This window comes from Mesoplodon densirostris, chromosome 1, assembly GCF_025265405.1.
Source record: "Mesoplodon densirostris isolate mMesDen1 chromosome 1, mMesDen1 primary haplotype, whole genome shotgun sequence".
Classification (NCBI taxonomy): domain Eukaryota; kingdom Metazoa; phylum Chordata; class Mammalia; order Artiodactyla; family Ziphiidae; genus Mesoplodon; species Mesoplodon densirostris.
This window is the reverse complement of record NC_082661.1, coordinates 178615806-178628517: the sequence shown is the minus strand read 5'-3', so window position 1 is coordinate 178628517 and position 12712 is coordinate 178615806. Positions and strand designations below refer to the sequence as shown.

The window sequence follows — 12712 nt, the reverse complement described above, 5'->3', positions numbered from 1 at the left end:
ACCCTCTCCTGTTTGAGTGAGGGGCGGGCTTAAGACCCCAGGGTCTGGCTTTCTCCTCACTGCCCCTCCCTGTGGAGCCCTGCTGAACCCGGCTGCCAAGCAGTAGGTGGACATTCTGCTCCATAGCCCCTCAGAAGCAACATTCCCTAGGGAGTGAGGGAACTTGGGGTTGGTGGGGGACCATTCTCTGCTGGAAGCAAGAAGGAGAAGCCCATCTTGGCTTGGTCCGGAAGGGAAGGCTGCCAGCTGCCCTCGCATGGGCTCCCCCGGGCCTAGCTCTCCCCCGCCAGCCGTGGGCTGAAACCTGGGCATTGCTGCTGCCGGTGCCCAGAGATTCTGATCCTCCCTTTGGGCAGGAGAACAGATTCAGAGCTCCCACCCCAGTAGACCCCGCCTTCCCTTCTTCCTGCTCCCTGGGCTTGACCACAAGGCCCCCGGGAGGCCTGGCCACACAGGGTTACAAGAGAAGAGGTAAAGGGTTCTTATAACAATCCCTGACTGGCCGAGTTGCTGTTCACTGGACATGGAACCCCACTCCCCTCATCTTCTCTTCCAGGCCAGAGAAAGCCCACCCCAGCCAGCCTGCCACAGAAGCTGGTTCTGGAGAGCAGCTGTGTGTAGTGGCTAAGACTCATAGAGAGCTGAGTTCAAATCCCAGCCCTCCCACTTTCCAGCTGGGTAGCCTTGGGCAAGTTACTTAACCTCTCTGAGCCTCGGATTTCTCACATATGAAACAAGAATAGGTCCTCCCTCCATAAGATTGCATGAGGTTGCATTAAAGCCCTCAGCACAGTGCCTGGTACACTGTAGGTGTTCAGTGACTAGCAGTCACCCTCCAACCCTAGTGCTCTCTAGCCATCCTCTCGCTTCTGCTGTTTCGTCTCCCCTTGGCCAGAGGGAGGCCTGAGCTGTGCTTGTTTTTCTGATACACAGCCAAGAGCCATCCCAGGCCAATATGTTATGTGGAACTCTAACCTGGGTCGGGGGGTCTTGGTCTTGAACTTGGCTGAGGTCGGGGGAGCAGGGAGACCAGACGCAGTGTTCTTTTCTGCCCCATGAGTGTGTCTGGCAGCAGTCATGCTTTTTCCCACAACCATTGGAAGCAACACTTGAACTCCCCTGAGCTGGCCAGCTGGCCTCACCTCTGGCATCTGGGAGACAGCCGTGGCAGGCAGAGGCTGACAGAGCCAGGCCTTGAGTGCACAGCCAGGCTGGAGCCGGTCAGGGAGCAGCTCTGTGTTTATTCCAGAGGGCTGGGGTCCTGGTTCTCTCGGGCAGCCTCATCTCCTTGCTGGGGCACCAGTTCAGGGCTGTGGGTGGAACCCATGTGCCCACAGCCTCTCTGGTTCTGCTGGACACGGCAGCCCTGTACAGCCCCCTCCTTGGCCTGTGCAGAGTGTCAGCGTAGCTCCAGCTGAATCAAAGCCACTGAGGTCCCCACTCAAGGGCTAATAAGGGTGTGTACAGATGAGCCAGGGCCCCAGAGACAGACCAGACCCCTGGAGTGACAGGGCCAACCCTACTTTTGGGGGGGCAGAATATGGGAGAAAATTGAACTGCTTCATTTTCATTATCCTTATTTAATATAAGAAGATACCAGACTATCTCATTGTGGAACCCTGCTCGTATCACAGGCTCAAAACTATACATGCATTCTCGTATTTAGGCTGCCTTCCATCTTCCTTACCTGCAGATCCTTTAGTGGGTCCGTGTGCCAGTCACAGTTTTCTTTCACTCGATAATGTCTTTATTTCATTATGGTTCTTAAAAGATGGTTCGCTGGGTCCAGGATTCTAGGTTGATGGCTTCTTTTTGTTTGTTTGTTTGTTTTCGGTACGCGGGCCTCTCACTGTTGTGGCCTCTCCCGTTGCAGAGCACAGGCTCCGGACACGCAGGCTCAGCGGCCATGGCTCACGGGCCCAGCCGCTCCGCGGCATGTGGGATCTTCCCGGACCGGGGCACGAGCCCATGTCCCCTGCGTCGGCAGGCGGACTCTCAACCACTGCGCCACCAAGGAAGCCCTGATGGCTTCTTTGTCATGGTGCTTTGATGGTGTTACTTCAGGGTCTCCCTTGTTACTGTTGAAAACCTACTCCCAACGCAATGGTCCTTCCTTGGTGAGTAATCTGTCTTCTGTCTTGCTGCCTGTAAGACATTCTCTTTGACTGATGTGAGCTTAGAGAGGAGTCCCTGGGAGTCCGTGGTGACCATCTGTCTCCAGGAATGGAGCCGATGCGCTCAATGAAACTTCAAGAGGGAGACTTGAGGCCAGATGGGGAGGTGGACAGGAAGGCCGAATGGGGCTCATGGCACAGAGAGCTTTCTAATGGCCGAGAGTGCCCTGTTGCTGGAGGTGTGCGGGCATGGGCTGGGAAGAAACTCCCCGTCACGTGGGGATTGGCCTCAGTTACCTTGACTGCCAGTGGCCTTGGGGCTCTCTTGGTGGCTCCCCACGGTTCCCACGTTCCTCTCTCCTGCATCAAGCCTCTGCCCATCCCCAAAGGGTCAATGACCTTCTCAGTCAAGGATCATTCTGGCTCCTCCAGTAAGACCTGTCTGACCCTCCTTCCCACAAGCACCCTCTTCCTCTCCCCTGACCCCCGGGGTGGGGCACGAGGGGTCTGCGCCACCAGATTAATACACCAGTGACCGGAAGCCTGTAGTGTCCAGATTATTTCAGAGCGCTGAGTGGTCTCTCCAGATGGTATGTCCCTTTCTGCTTGCTCAGTATTTGCATCTGGGCCAGTTACCTGGGAGTGGGAGTCGGTGTCAGGAGGCCCCACTCAACCCCCTACCTGTACTGGGCACTCAGGCTCTGATTCTTCCTCCTGCTCAGAGAGCAGCAGCCCCCTTTCCAGTTCTGTGAGTACCTCCCAGTGTCCCGGCCTGGAGATGCAGTGTAGAGCAGGGGTCACTGCAGCCCGTGAAGAGTGGCTTTGGCCGGCGGAGTGTGGGACAGTAATGAGTAATGTGGCAGGATTCTGGCAGCAATCTGCCTGGTCCACTTTGGAGACAGAGGAGAGCAGGAAGGCAATGGCCTGGGTACTCTAGATGGCCAGAGGCCCTGCAGATGCCCCGCCCATGTACCCAGTGACTGCTCCCTTCCCCTGCCCTGGGGTCACTGGTGGGTTTACACATGTATACAAGGTGTACAGATGTGGCTGTGTGGAGCATGCATTGCTTGTGACCCCATCCTTGGTCTGCACTCTTACAGGGCACCATCAGGGAGGTATGAGACACTGGCCACACCCTTGTGTAGAAGGAAGGCCATGTACTGGTGTTGCAGGGGCTGAGATGTTGGGCTTATTTGAGTCATCCTACTGCAGATCGAGTGTCGGTTCAGTGGGTCAGCAAAGAGTACTCAGGTTGGAATTCTGTGAGGGAGAAAATGTGTGCATGTTCTCCTAGGATGAGGCGGGGCAGGCGGGTGGAGAAGGACATCATCTATTTATGCATTTGGCCACTTTGCTCCCATGATGTCTTTGCTCCTGCAGGAGAGGGGAGGAGGGTGGAGGGAGGTGCTCCCACCCATCGGACTTGCCACTGTTATGTGTGATGGGGTTTGTGGGGCCTGCTGTCCCCCAGCAGGCACTGGTCTCTGGTCTCAGTTGGGGTCAGACATGGGTGCCAGGCAGGCCCTTGGGGGAAGCCTGGTGCTGGCTGCTCTGGAGTCTGCACGCTCATGGGTTGGGGCAGCTGCCAGGTGTGGGAGAGTAGACTGGGCCTCTGTTCTTGTGTCGCAGGAGGGGTGCGTCAACACAGGAGCAGACCTCTGGTCCCCCCTGCTGGCCTTCCCCTCCCCATGGGACTCTCATATGTAGGGTTGGCCACACTGTCCCTCTCCATCGGGTAGACAGCAGTCCCTTTGTGGGTTGTAGGCTGGTTCCTTTGCTCATGAGCTGAAGGGCGTGGAGAGGTGAAATGGTGAGAACAGGGTCATGCATGAATCTCCATCCCCGCTCCCGGGAAGCCATGTGGGCAGGAGTCAGAGGCTGGTTCCACTTCTGCCTCCATCATTGACCGTGCCCGTGGGCCTCTCTGCCTGTGGGGCTCACTCATAATCCCCAGATGTTGAGTTGGCATGAGCATCCACGTGCCAGCCTCACGACAGCCATTATGATCCCCAGTCTACAGAAACAGAGGTTCTAAGGAGTTACCTGATGTGCCCCAAGGCATCCAGATCCTAAGAGGCAAGGCTGGGGTTTGAACCCAGGACTCTGGCTCCTGGCAGCTACACTGCTGTGTACTGACACTGACTTGCTGACCACGTCATTTCTCCTCCTGGACAAGTCACTTCTCCTAGGGGAGTAGTTACGTAAGTGATGGCCCATCACCTGTAGACATTAGAGGTGATGCTTTTAAATCCACAGAATGATGCTTCAGGAAATAAGAAAAATACAAACAGTATATTCAGCATGATTCCAATTTTGTAAAAATCACACACACACACACACACACACGCACACGGCAGGAAGCCGTGTTAACCATAGTTATTATATATCTGGCTAATATATAATAGGAGACAACTTTTTTCTTTTCATAACTTGGGAGCTTTTTTTTTTAATTGAAGTATAGTTGATTTACAATGTTGTGTTAATTTCTGCTGTTCAGCGAAGTGATTCAGTTATACATACATACATTCATTTTTAATATTCTTTCCCATTATGGTTTATCATAGGATACTCAGTATAGTTCTCTGTGCTATGCAGTAGGACCTTGTCGTTTATCCATTCCATATATAATAGCTTACACCTGCTAACACCAACCTCCCAGTTCATCCCTCCCCCAACCCCCTCCCCCTTGGCAACTACAAGTCTGTTCTCTGTATCTGTGAGTCTGTTTCTGTTTCTGTTTCATAGATAGGTTCATTTGTGTTGTATTTTAGATTCCATATATAAGTAATATCATATGGTATTTGTCTTTCTCTTTCTGACATACCTCATTTAGTATGGTAATCTCTAGTTGCATTCATGTTGCTGCAAATGGCGTTATTTTGTTCTTTTTTATAGCTGAGTAGTATTCCATTGTATATATGTACCACATCTTCTCTATCCATTCATGTGTCGATGGACAGTTAGTTGTTTCCACATCTTGGCTATTGTGAATAGTGCCTCTGTGAACATAGGGGTGCATGTATCTTTTTGGATTAGAGTTTTGTCTGGATATATGCCAAGGAGTGAGATTGCTGGATCATATGTAATTCTATTTTTAGTTTTCTGAGGAACCTCCATACTGTTTTCCACAGTGGCTGCACCAACTTACATTCCCACCAACAGTGTAGGAGGGTTCCCTTTTCTCCACACCCTCTCCAACATTTATTGTTTCTAGACTTTTTAATGATGGCCATTCTGACTGGTGTGAAGTGGTACCTCTTTGTAGTTTTGAATTGCATTTCTCTAATAATTAGCTATGTTGAGCATGTTTTCATGTGCCTGTCGGCTATTTGTATTTCTTCTTTGGAGAAATGTCTATTTAGGTCTTCTGCCCATATTTCTATTGGGTTGTTTGTTTTTTTGTTGTTGAGTTGTATGAGCTGTTTGTATATTTTGGAAATTAAGCCCTGTCGGTCATATTGTTTGCAAATATTTTCTCCCATTCTGTAGGTTGTCTTTTCATTTTTTTATGGTTTCATTTGCTGTGCAAAAGCTTGTAAGTTTGACTAGGTTCCATTTGTTTATTTTTGCTTTTATTTGTATTGCCTGGGGAGACTGACCTAAGAAAAACATTGCTATGATTTATGTTAGAGAATGTTTTGCCTAGGATCTCTTCTAGGAGTTTTATGGCGTCATGTCTTATGTTTAAATCTTTAAGCCATTTTGAGTTTATTTTTGTGTATGGTGTGAGGGTGTGTTCTAACTTCATTGATTTACATGCAGCTGTCCAGCTTTCCCAACTCCACTTGCTGAAGAGACTCTTTTTCCCATTGTATATTCTTGCCTCCTTTGTTGAAGATTAATTGACCATAGGTGTGTGGGTTTATTTCTGGGTTCTCTGTTCTGTTCCACTGATCCATATGTCTGTTTTTGTGCCAAAACCATGCTGTTTTGATTACTGTAGCTTTGTAGTATTGTCTGGAGTCTGGGAGGGTTATGCCTTCTGCTTTGTTCTTTTTCTTCACGATTGCTTTGGCAATTTTGGGTCTTTTATGGTTCCATATAAGTTTTAGGATTATTTATTCTAGTTCTGTGAAAAATGTCATGTGTAATTTGATAGGGATCGCATTAAAAATCTGTAGATTGCTTTGGGTAGTATGGCCATTTTAACAATATTAATTCTTCCTATACAAGAGCATAGATGTCTTTCCGTTTCTTTGAATCATCTTCAGTTTCCTTTATTAATGATTTATAGTTGTCAGCATATAAGTCTTTCACCTCCTTGGTCAGGTTTATTCCTAAGTATTTTATTTTGGGGGTTGTGATTTTGAAAGGTATTGTTTTTTTACATTCCTTTTCTGATTTTTCATTGTTAGTGTAAAGAAATGGAACCAATTTCTGTATGTTAATCTTGGATCCTGCTACCTTGCTGAATTCATTTATCAGTTCTAGTAGTTTTTGTGTGGAGTCTTTAGAGTTGTCTCTATATAGAATCATGTCATCTGCCTATAATGACAATTTTACCTCTTCCCTTCCAATTTGGATACCTTTTATTTCTTTTTCTTGTCTGATTGCTGTGGCTAGGATTTCCAGTACTATGTTGAACAGAAGAGGTGAGAGTGGACATCCTTGTCTTGTTCCAGATTTTAGTGGGAAGGCTATCAGCTTGTCACCATTGAGTATTATATTGGCTGTGGGTTTGTCATAAATAGCTTTTATTATATTGAGATATGTTCCCTCTGTAGCCACTTTGGTAAGAATTTTTATCATAAATGGATGTTGAATTTTGTCAAATGCTTTTTCTGCATCTATTGAGATGATCATGTGGTTTTTGTCTTTTCTTTTGTTTATGTGATGTATCACATTGACTGATTTACATATGTTGAACAATCCTTTTGAACTTGGGATGAATCACACTTGGTCGTGGTGTGTGATTATTTTTATGTGTTGTTGGATTCGGTTTGCTAATTTTTTTTTTTTTTTTTTTTTTTTACGGTACGCGGGCCTCTCACTGTTGTGGCCTCTCCTGTTGTGGAGCACAGGCTCTGGACGTGCAGCCTCAGCAGCCATGGCTCACGAGCCCAGCTGCTCCGTGGCATGTGGGATCCTCCCGGACCGGGGCACGAACCCGTGTCCCCTGCATTGGCAGGCAGACTCCCAACCACTGCGCCACCAGGGAAGCCTGGTTTGCTAATATTTTGTTGAGACTTTTCGCATCTATATTCACCAACGATATTGGCCTGTAATTTTCTTTTTTGGTGGTGTCTTTGTCTGGTTTTGGTATCAGGGTGATGGTGGCTTCATAGAATGTCTTTAGGAGTGTTCCCTCCTCTTCAGTTGTTTGGAAGAGTTTGAGAAGGATCAGTATAAATTCTTTTTTGTATGTTTGGTAGAATTCGCCTATGAAGCCATCTAGTCCTGGACTTTTATTTGTAGGGAATTTTTAAATTACAGATTCTATTTCAGCTCTAGTGATTGGTCTGTTCAAATTATCTGTTTCTTCTTGATTCAGTTTTGGTGAGCTGTATGTTTCTAGATCCTTGTCCATTTCTTCTAGGTTGTCAAATTTGTTGACATATAAATTTTTGTAGTATTCCCTTAGGGTTTTTTGTATTTCTGTGGTATTCATTGTTATGTTTCCGTTTTCATTTCTTATTTTATTTATTTGGGTTCTCTCTCTTTTCTTCTTGGTGAACCTGGCCAGAGGTTTGTCAGTCTTCTTTACCCTTTCAAAGAACGAGCTCTTGGCTTTATTGATTTTTTTCTATTAAAAAAAAAAATATCTTTATTTATTTATTTATTTGGTTGTGCTGGGTCTTAGTTGCGGCAGGTGCATTCCTTAGTTGTGGCTCATGGGCTCCTTCGTTACGGCATGCCTGTGGGATCTAGTTTCCTGACCAGGGATCGAACCTGGGCCCCCTGCATTGGGAGCACGGAGTCTTAACCACTGCGCCACCAGGAAAGTCCCTCTATTGTTTTTTAAATCTATTTTATTTATTTCCCCCCTGATCTTTATTATTTCCTTCCTTCTGCTGACTTTAGGTTTTGTTTGTTCTTCTCTTTCTAATTCTTTTTTTTTTAATAAATTTATTTATTTTTGGCTGAGTTGGGTCTTTGTTGCTGTGCGTGGGCTTTCTCTAGTTGCGGCGAGTGGGGGCTACTCTTCGTTGCAGTGCACAGTCTTCTCATTACGGTGGCTTCTCTTGCTGTGGAGCACGGGCTCTAGGTGTGCAGGCTTCAGTAGTTGTGGCTCGCGGGCTCTAGAGCGTTGGCTCAGTAGTTGTGGTGCCCGGGCATATTTGCTCCACGGCATGTGGGATCTTCCCAGACCAGGGCTCGAACCTGTGTCCCCTGCATTGGCAAGCAGATTCTTAACTACTGTGCCACCAGGGAAGCCCTCGTTCTAATTCTTTTAAGTGGTAGTTTAGGTTGTTTATTTGAGATTTTTCTTGTTTTTTGAGGAAGGCCTGTATCACTATGAACTTCCCTCTAAGAACTGCTTTTGCAGCATCCCATAGATTTTGTATGGTTGTGTTTTCATTGTCATTTGTCTCAAGGTGTTTTTTAATTTTCTCTTTGATTTCATTGTTGACTCATTGGTTTTTTAGTAGCATGTTGTTTCGTTTCCGTGTAATTGTTTTTTTCTCGTTTCTTTTTTTGTGGTTGATTTCTAGTTTCATGCTGTTGTGGTCAGAAAAGATGCTTGAGATAATTTCTATATTCTTAAATTCGTTGAGGCTTGTTTTATGCCCTAGTATATGGTCAATCCTAGAGAATGTTCCATGTGCACTTGAAAAGAATGTGTATTCTGGTTATTTTGGATGTAATGTCCTGAAAATATCAATTAAGTCTTAACTGTTCTGTTGTATCATTTAGGATCTCTGTTGCCTTATTGATTGTCTAGAAGATCTGTCCATTGATATGAGTGTGGTGTTAAAGTCTCCTCTTATTATTGTATTCTTGTCAGTTTCCCCCTTTATGTCTATTAGTATTTGTTTTATTTATTTGGGTGCTCCTACATTAGGTGCATTAATGTTGACAAGTGTAAAATCCTCTTCTTGTATTGATCCTTTTATCATTATATAGTGTCCTTCTTTACCTTTCTTTATGGCCTGTATTTTAAAGTCTATTTTGTCTGATATGGGTACTGTGACCCCCCACTTTCTTTTCATTTCTGTTTGCATGAAATATCTTTTTCCATCCCCTCACTTTCAATCTATGTGTGTCCTTAGCCCTAAAGTGGGTCTTTTGTAGGTAACATATTGTAGGCTCTTGCTTATTTATTTATTTTTTTATCCAATCTGCCACTCTGTGTCTTTTGATTGGAGCATTTAGTCCACTGACATTTAAGGTACTTTTGAATAGATATGTATTTATTGTCATGTTAACCTTGTTTTCCGGTTGATTTTATATTTCTTCTCTGTCCCTTTCTTTTTCTTTTTGTTTTTCCTTTTGTTGCTTGATGATTTTCTTTTGTGTTATGCTTATGTTCTTTTGTTTTTTGTGAATCTCTTGTATGTTTTTGATTTGTGGTTACCCTGTTTTTCAAGTATGTTAACCCCATCCTGTTTCTACTTGCCTTAGACTGGTAATCATATAGACTCAAACACATTCTAGGAAATGAAAAAAAAATCTACATTTTCTTACTCTCCTCCCCTACTTTTCATGATTTTGATGTCCTTTTACATCTTTGTGTTCATCCTTTTGCTATTCATTGTGGTTATCATCACTTTCACAGAGGTTTTTTGATTTGTTTTTTAATCTGTGGACTGGTTTATTTAGGTGATTTGCTTTCCAATTGTGATTTTCTCTTTCCTATATATTCTTACTTCTTTTCTATTTAGAGATGATCTTTCAATATTTCCTTCAGGATAGGTTTTGTATTTCTGTATTCTTTTAGTTTTTGCTTCTCTGAGAAATACTTTATCTCTCCTTCTATTCTAAATGACAGTCTTGCTGGTTAGAGTATCCTAGGTTGCAGATTTTTCCCTTTCAGGACTTTGAATATATCATGCCGCTCTTCTCTGGCCTGCAATGTTTCTGTAGAGAAATCAGCTGATACCCTTATGGGGGTTCCCTTGTAACTAACTCTTTGTTTTTCTCTTGATGGCTTTAGAACCCTCTCTTTAACTTTGTCATTTTTATTATAATATGTCTTGGTGTACGTGTGTTTGGGTTTATCTTGTTTGGGACCCTCTGTGCTTCCTGTACCTGGATATCTGTTTCCTTCTTTAAGTTTGGGAAGTTTTCAGCCATAATTTCTTCAAATACATTTTCAATCCCCTTTTGTCTTTCTTCCCCTTCTGGAATCCCTATTATGCATAGATTGGCACACTTTATAATATCCTATAGGATATTATATTATCCCATAGGATATTATCGCATATCCCATATGCATAGATTGGCATGCTTTATATTTTTCCTTTATATTATCCCATAGGCACACTTTATATTATCCCATAGGTGGATTGGCACACTTTATATTATCCTATAATATATTATCCCATATAATATATTATCGTGTATTGCTTTCATTTTTTTTTCATTTGACTTTCTGTCTGCTATCCTGATTGGGTGATTTCCATTGTTCTATCTTCCAGGGCACTTATTCATTCTTCTGCATAATTTATTCTGCTATTCATTGCCTTCAGTTGTCTTTTCGTCTTGGCAAATGAGTTTTCTAATTTTTCTTGGTTCCCCTTTATAGTTTCTAGTTCCCTTTTACAGTACTCTGCATTTCTGTCGACAGCCTTTCTTAATTCCTCCAGTATTTTCATTATCTCCTTTTTGAAATCGGTGTCTATTAGAGTGAAGAGGTCTGTTTCATTGTTCGTTCCTTCAGGTGAATTCCCTTGGTCTTTCAACTGGGAGTGGTTCCTTTGCTTCTTCATTTTACTTATATTTCTCTTAATTCTGTGAGTTTAGGAGAAACAATTATCTACTGTGGTCTTGGAGGGCTATTTATTTGTGGGAGTGTCCCTGTGTAGCTTGTGTGGGTTTAATATTTTTGGTGCGAGGGCTGTTTTTAGTATGGATGCATGTTGCCTCTTTCCTCAGCGTGTGCTGGCCGTTATCCCCTTGGTATAGGCTGTGCCGATGCAGTGGCGGGTGCCTGCTCATGGGGTTATTGGCAGCGGCGGCAGCTCACGTGCACACTTGGAGCACACCGTGGGAGCAGAGGCAGCTCGCCACTGCTCCTGGAGCCCGTGTGGGCAGTGTCCTGCTGCCTGAGAGCTCACACAGGGAAAAAGGCTGGAATTGCTATTGGTCCTCCCCTTGCCCACACACACCGCCCACACAGTGGTGCTTGGCCTCTAAGGCGGCCCAGGCTTCCTCTGTGTACACCCCCAATTGTGGTTGCACCAGACTCCAGCCCCTCAGGGTGTTCCCACGCAGCCCACCCTAGTCCTCTCCCCGGTCTGATCTCTGAAGCCCAAGCTTCCACACCCAGCCCCCGTCCACACTGGTGGCCACGTGTCTCAGGCTGGGGAGTGCAGAACAATGGCACTGACCATCTGTGCGGGTTTCTCTGCATTCTAGCTGCTGCAGACCCGTTGCTGAGTTCTCCTCCGAGGCTCCGAAGCCCCACTCTGTCCCTGCTGATCTCCCCACCAGTGAGGGGACTCCTCAGGTGCAGGAACATTTCCTCTTTGACAGCTCCCTCCCAGGGGCACAGGTCCTGTTCTGATTCCTTTTTCACTTTCCTTTTTTTTTTTTTTCCTTTTTTCTTTTGTCCTACCCAGTTGCATGGAGATTTTCTTGCTCTTTCAGAGCTCTGAGCTCTTCTGCCAGCGTTCAGTAGATATTCTATGCGAATCATTCCACATATAGATGTATTTTAGATGTATCTGTGGGAGGAGGTGAGCTTCACGTCTTACTATTCGGCCATCTTGATCGCCTCTGACTTTTCTCTTTTACTTTTTTGGGGTATTTTTCAGAGTTTTTAGAGTGAAATACTTTATATTCAGGAATAAAAGTTATTTAAAACAAAAAAGATGGGGCTTCCCTGGTGGTGCAGTGGTTGAGAGTCCGCCTGCTGATTCGGGGGATACGGGTTCGTGTCCCGGTCCGGGAAGAGCCCACATGCCGCGGAGTGGCTGGGCCCGTGAGCCATGGCCGCTGAGCCTGCACGTCCGGACCCTGTGCTCCTCAATGGGAGAGGCCACAACAGTGAGAGGCCTGCGTACCGCAAAAAAAAAAAAAAAAAAAGATGGACTTGTCCAGTGGGACCACTCAGGAGATAGGCATCTTCAGGCGTGGGTGAACTGCTTGTCCTTGGGGGTGGGCAGGCAGAGGCAGTGTCCATCTGTTATGGACACAGTTCCAGGACTTCCTGAACAGGGGAGTGGCTGGGGGCTTGGGCCCAAGACTCTGCATTTTTAACGAGCTCCAGGTGGTGGTGCTGCTGCTGGTCCAAGGCCCTAGAGCCACTTTCCTCCTGAATTTGCCCTGGAGGAGTGCCCAGGTACTGCAGAGCAGACGGGTGATTCCAGAGGCAATTGGAAAGGTACACAGGGCTGTGAGGATGAGTGACCTGAGCTGGGTGACATTTCTCGAAGGACTCTTCAGAGATATAAAAAGACAAGATTCCATCCGAGTTGTTGGGTTTGAGACCAGGT

At 45.6% G+C, this 12712-nt stretch overlaps 1 protein-coding gene across 1 annotated transcript in view; it reads left to right on the top strand.

Annotated features, from left to right (window-relative positions):
* Positions 1–12712, top strand: part of ADAMTS14 (ADAM metallopeptidase with thrombospondin type 1 motif 14) — a 92435-nt gene that overhangs the window by 48029 nt on the left and 31694 nt on the right. The window lies entirely within an intron of this gene.